Raw genomic sequence first — 6,988 nt, forward strand, 5'->3', positions numbered from 1 at the left:
CTGTCTCTCTCTGTCCCAAAAATAAATAAACGTTGAAAAAAAAAAAAAAAGAAGAGGAAAGTGAACAGGTCTTAACAGTTTGTTTACACCAACCGAAACCACTTACCGCCTCTTGTTAATTTTCTCATCACATTTTGTAGTTGCCAAATTAGGTTTCCCTTGAAATGAACATAGGAGGTCATAACATATGTTCCTTTTTAAACAATATGATCATATATATATATATATATATATATATATATTTGTGTTTGCCTGTTTTTGAGAGAGAGAGAGAGAGAGAAAAAAAGAGAGAGCCAGTGGGGGGTTGGGCAGAGAGAGAGGGAGACACAGAATGGAAGCAGGCTCCAGGCTCTGAGTTGTCAGCACAGAGCCCGACGTAGGGCTCGGACCCACAAACCCACGAACTGTGAGATCATGACCTGAGCCCAAGTCGGACGCTGAACCGACTGAGCCACCCAGGTGCCCTTTGACTTATTTTTTTTTTAGTGTGTATTTATTTTTGAGAGGTGGGGGAGGGGCAGAGACAGAGGGAGACGCAGAATCCAAAGCAGGCTCCAGGCTCTGAGTTGTCAGCACAGAGCCTGACATGGGGCTGGAACTCATGGACGGTGAGATAGATCATGACCCGAGCCCAAGTCGGACGCTGAACTGACTGAACCACCCAGGTGCCCCAAGGCCATCATATAAATCAAGTTTATTAAAAGCTTTTTAGCTTTTGGCGCCTGGGTGGCTCAGTCGGTTAAACCTCTAACTGTTGGTTTCAGCTCAGGTCATTACCTCACGTTCTGTGTGATCGAGCCTTTTTTTAGCTTTATGGGCACCTTTGCCTTTTTGTTTTGTGTTTTGCTTGTTTTGTTTCTGGTAATCTTTTTCCTCTGTGGGTGTCAAGTGTTTTGGGAAACAGAGTCCAGTGTGTAGCCAGTTCCATCTGAGGGGGTGAAGCAGGTGAAGGCAGGGTGGACAGGACAGAGTCTGGAGCAGCGTCCAGGAGCTGCATTCAGATGCCAGTTCCCACTGACTGTGGGGTCTTGACAATATTATTCGACCTCTCTGAGTCTCAGCTTCTTTGTCTGGATTCAAACAAGAGTCTCTCCCACTTCAAGCAACATTGTGAGTTTGAAGATGAAAGTCTTTGAACACATGAGAGTCTTTTTTTTAAGTTTATTGATTTATTTTGAGAGAGAGAGAGAGAGAGAGAACATAAGCAGGGGAGGGGCAAAGAGAGAGGGAGAGAGAAAATCCCAAGCAGGCGCTGTGCTGACAGCACAGAGCCTGACTCAGGGCTCAATCCCACAAACCGTGAGATCATGACCTGAGCCGAAATCAAGAGTCAGATGCCGAACCGACTGAGCCCCCCAGGTGCCCCTGAAAACATGAAAGTCTTGAGTGTCTCCATCGGCACAGAGCTTCCCCAAACTGGCTGAACAGGAGAATGGCTATCAGCATGGTCTTGGGTGTCAGACAAGCCTAGAATTAATAAGGCAGCAGGGTGCCCTCGGGCACATGAGGTCCCCTCTCCTGTCACCAGTTTCCTCCAGCGTGAAATGGAAGCAACGATCGTTTCTATCCATATTAGTTGACATGCGTTCAGCTACGGCTCCTGGAAACTTGTTTCCAACTTGCTCAAACTCCAGGGAGAATTTATCAGCCAGTAGGAAAGTCCCGAGAAAGGGACCAGCTCCAGAATCAATAGGATTCAGTGACTCAAAAATGTCACCAGGGGTTCGTCTTCTTTCCTACCCTCTGCTCTGATGTCCTCAAACCTGCATCCCTTGATGTGGGGCCGCGAGCAGACCATCAAGAAAGAATTCTTGAGACGGGGCTATTTGTATAGTGTGGGGACAGGACCCACGGGCAGAAAGAGCTGCGCTTTTGCTGTGTGAAGCCCACGGTTATACACTTAGTGCTCGAGGCAGGAGGGGACGTGCAAGGGAGAACTAGATCATAAATGACTCCTTCAAATTTCTACTCGTAAAACTACTTTCGCAAGATTTCTCTGGTCCTTATCATTCAGCTCGGTATTAACTACCAGTGAGATGTCCAGGCAGTCATGAGACCCTTCGGGAATGTAGCAGCCAGCGTGCATTTTGTACTTATCGGAACCGTGAGGGCTGTAGGTCAGCTTTCGGGGCGAAAGGTGAACATTTCTCTGCGTCTGGGTCTCGCCCTGTCGCTCATGGGACGGCAAGCCGTTTTTGTCACCATTCCAAACATCACATCCCATATTCCGCCATCCAGGAAGAGAACCAAGGTCAGCTTCTTTGTTAAAATCCCACTGAACGAGGGCACCCTGTACACACTGTGTGTTAGCCAGTTTGACAATATATTTAAAAAAAAAAAAAAAAAGAATCCCACTGAAAACACTTCTCTATCATATGGGCATGAATTGGGTTACATCCTACCCAGAGACAGAGAGGCCACAGGGTATGATTTTGCTTGGATTAGCTTGGCCCCAAGGCACCTGCTACTCCCACTTTTTAAAGTGCAGGGGATGGAACTCTCTCCTTCCCGTGCACCCCCTCCCTGCACCTGAGATACAAGGAGTGTGGAAATCTGGGGGAACTAGTGTGAAGAGGGTGTGTGGTGTCATAAAAGCATCCACAATGTCCTCTACACAGGGCGACCAGATTGAGCAAATAAAAGTGTAGGATGTGGGGCACCTGGGTGGCTCAGTCGGTTAAGCGTTTGACCCGATTTTGGCTCAGGTCATGATGTCACTGTCATGAGTTCGAGTCCTGTACTGGCCTCTGCACTGTCAGATTCTGTCTCTCCTTCTCTCTCTCTCTGCCCCTCCCTTGTGTGCTCGCTCTCAAAATAAATAAATACACTTAAAAAATATGTATACAACATGTTTATATACATATATATGTGTGTATATATATATAATGCACAGTTCCATTTGTATTTAATTTTTTTTTTTTTTTAGCATTTATTTTTGAGACAGAGAGAGACAGAGCATGAATGGGGGAGGGTCAGAGAGAGGGAGACACAGAATCCGAAACAGGCTCCAGGCTCCAGGCTCCGAGCTGTCAGCACAGAGCCCGACGCGGGGCTCGAACTCACGGACCACGAGATCATGACCTGAGCCGAAGTCGGCCGCTTAACCGACTGAGCCACCCAGGCGCCCCATGTATTTAAATTTTTTTTAGTATTTATTTATTTTTAAGAGATACAGAGACAGAGCACGAGTGGGGAGGGGCAGAGAGGGAGGGAGACACAGAATCCAAAGCAGGCTCCAAGCTCTGAGCTGTCAGCACAGAGCCTGATAGGGGGCTCGAACTCATGGACCGCAAGATCATGACCTGAGCTGAAGTTGGACACTTAACCGACTGAGCCACCCAGGGCCCCTGATTCCTTTTGTGTTTAAAATAAAACAGATGTAATTTTTTTCGATGAGGATCAGCACATTTTTATACTAAAAAACAACTCATCATTTACCTGGAACTCAAATTTAACTAAATTGAACTGGTTAATTTAATTTGGCATTCACTCTTTGCAGACTTTCTCATGGGTAGGAACTGCTTGAGGACCGGGTTAAAATGCTCAACTGACTTAGCCACCAGGCGTCCCGAGGACCGGGTTAAAATGCACAGTCTGCCCCGGTAGGTTGGAGCGAGGCCTGGGATCCTGCATTTCTTATGGGGTCCTGGGTGTCGGGGACTAGGCGTGTGCGAGGCCCACACTTTGAGCGAGGGTCCACGCTACCTCACAGGGTGGAAGTGAGCAGGAAGCACGTTGATTGGAACAGAACACTCAGCTCTGTGTCCAGCCCAGGATGAAAACTCTCCAAGATTGCTCATTATCATAACAATGAACATTGGAGGTGTGTGTGTGTGTGTGTGTGTGTGTGTGTGTGTGTGTTTGTTTGTCTTCCTCTGTGTCTCAGGGATTGGAGGACAGCTGCAAACTCTCCACGTGCACCCTGCTCTCCGCAGCTGTTCTGGCCGCTCCGCATCAGGGGGGACATGTGAGAGGGTTGTCAAGGGTGCCAGAGTGGCAGCTGGTGCTTGCCCCAGGCACCCTGGCGTTTTTGTGAGGACAGCCACGCTGGAGGCTTACACAGCACCTCATCCAGCCCGACTTCAATCCCTCATTTCAACCCTGAATGAGGCTCGCGTGTGTGCAGTGCTTTGGTTACAGTGACGCGAACCCAAATGGCCAAAATAGGGATTTCCTGGAAGGAGTCTGGAGGGACTCTCTTGAGTGGAAGGGAGAGCTGAGGTTTAGGGGATGCTGGGGGCACCTGAGCTCAGCCAGGTCATTTGACCCCCACCTGTTTCTTTTTTTGATATTTATTTTTGAGAGAAACACAGAGTGCAAGTGGGGGAGGGGCAGAGAGAGAGGGAGACACAGAACCCGAAGATGCTCCAGGCTCTGAGCTGTTAGCACAGAGCCCGACCCGGGACTCGAACCCATGAATTGCAAGATGACGACCTGAGCCCATCAGACGCTTAACTAACTGAGCCACCCGGGTGCCCCTGCTTATTTATTTTAAACCACATTTTGCTTATTTATTTGTCAATGGCCATTTGTTTCCATCTTTTGTGAATAATGCTGCTGTAAACATGGATGTACAAACTGGACATTCATTTCTTTTTTTTTTTTTTAAGGGGGGAAGATTTTATTTTTATTTATTTATTTATTTATTTATTTATTTATTTATTTATTTTTAAATATTTCTTTTTGAGACAGTGAGAGAGCGAGAAGGGCAGAGAGAGGGACAGATGATCCAAAGCAGGCTCCGTGCTGACAGGCTGACAGCAGAGAACCCAATGTGGGGCTCGAACTCAAGAACCACTAAGTCATGACCTGAGCCAAAGTCAGATGCTCAACCCACTGAGCCACCGAAGCACCCCTAGACATCTATTTCTTGATGAGGTAACAGCCTTGGGTGGGTGTTGTGTACTGGGTGGTGGAGAATGTCTCCAGGAGGTGGCTGTTGAGAGGCCCAGTTTTCTTGGAGCTCCACTATGCCTTAGGACCTGGTTATTTTCTGTATCCAGCCAGTAGGAGCAAAAAGAGCACAGAAGCATGCCTTTTTTTTTTTTTTAATGTTTTATTTTTGAAAGAGAGAGAGAGAGAGAGAGAGCATGGGAGGGGCAGAGAGAGAGGGAGACACAGAATCTGAGGCAGGCTCCAGGCTCTGAGCTGTCAGCACAGAGCCTGACACGGGGCTTGAACCCATGAACTGTGAGATCATGACCTGAGCCGAAGTCGGATGCTTAACTGACTGACCGTGACCCAGGCACTCCAAGCATGCTTGTTTTTAAGAGCTGTGGCCTGGAAATGGTCTGTGTCCCTTCTGCCCCCCATCCTAGTGTTTAGAGCCAATCACAAGGCCACACACAGATGTCAAGCTGTAGTCCCTGGATGGGAAATAGCCTTTCCAGGGATAATTCTATACTCTGAAAGGGAAGGGCAGGTTTTTGTGATCAATGAGCCATTTTGACTACAACCCCATCCTATGACTTGGAAATACCCGTTATTGGTTTGACAGTCTTAAGAGAGACACTCAGAATTATGAATGGTTTAAAATCAGATAGAAGGGGGTTGCTTGGGTGGCTCAGTCGGTTAAGCATCGGACTTTGGCTCAGGTCATGGTCTCACAGTTGGTGAGTTCGGGCCCCGCGTTGGGCTCTGTGCTCACAGCTTGGAACCTGGAGCCTGCTTGGGATTCTGTGTCTCCCTCTCTCTGCCCCTCCCCTGCTTGTGCTCTGTCCCACTCTCTCAAAAATAAATGAACATTAAAAAAATTTAAATCAGATAGAAGGCAGCTTTTCTCATGTCATAGCTCTGCTGGCACAGAACCTCTTTCTCATAAAGCCACCAAGTGTTGACCTGGCCCCTTCTAGCTGTTGCATCACCATCCTCAATACATGGCTTCCGTCTGGCGATCAAGAGAGCTCTCCAGATCTCATCATTGGGTTCTCAATTTGGTCTGCTGGGAGGGTGGAAAGGGAGAGGGAGGAAGCTGTGCCTTCCACTTTGCCCCCCTCCAGGCCACTGCAGACACACAACAAGTGATCTGATTCAGAGGAGCACTGATGAGTCTTATACTCGGGTTTCATGATGTAAAGTTCATACTCATAGTAATAAATAATAATTAGTATTTAAAAATTTACTTTTGCGATATTTCTGAAGGTGAGACACAGGCATATCTTACTATTTACATGTACGTTTAATACAGTACTACTATTTTTTATCCTGAAAAGATGTCATTAGATCAACAACACACATCTTATGATTGATGCAGATTGAGATATGAGGGTATTCAGCGGCCACAGCAGAAATAATAGCACTAATAAGTCCTGCTAATCACTAACATTTTCACTGAGACTTTGCTAGGATCAGGTCCTAAATTAAGCAAATTTGTACAGATTCTTGAGGCTGTGAGAGGTGTTATTCAACAAGGGAATTGTATATCCCCATCTTCCTGACTCCCAAGCTCCATGACTGTTTCTCTTTTCTTAATCCGTCATTTATGTTTACTTACTTATTATTGGTGACTGTTTCAGTGATGATGATAATAAAACACTTATAAATAACTACGGTAAGTCATCTGCCACTGACGTGAGAGCCAGCCAAGTGTGTGGGGTGGGAAGCGTTGGGGGGGGGGGGGTGGGCAATGACTTGGCCTGCCAGCACACTGTGGTGTAAACAATAATTTTAAAACATCTACTTTTATGAGAACACTGAAATAACAGCTGACATTCAGTGAGTGCTTCCTAAGTGCCTGCCTCACATGAGGAAAGTAGGTGAATCCTCAGCTACTGGGATCAATGGTCCATTATGGGAGGCAGTTTAGGCACGGTCAAATACAGGAATCGGGAGCGAGCCCACGGTTGGAGCCCAGGCTCTGCATTCTCTGCATGTGACTTTCGGCAGGTGCCTTGAGCTCTCTGTCCCTTGTTATCTGCAAAAGAGGAATAGGTTATTAACGGATCCTAATGTATGCAAAGACCTCGCAGGAGCATAACGTGTTATTACC

This window comes from Prionailurus bengalensis, chromosome E2, assembly GCF_016509475.1.
Source record: "Prionailurus bengalensis isolate Pbe53 chromosome E2, Fcat_Pben_1.1_paternal_pri, whole genome shotgun sequence".
NCBI lineage: Eukaryota > Metazoa > Chordata > Mammalia > Carnivora > Felidae > Prionailurus > Prionailurus bengalensis.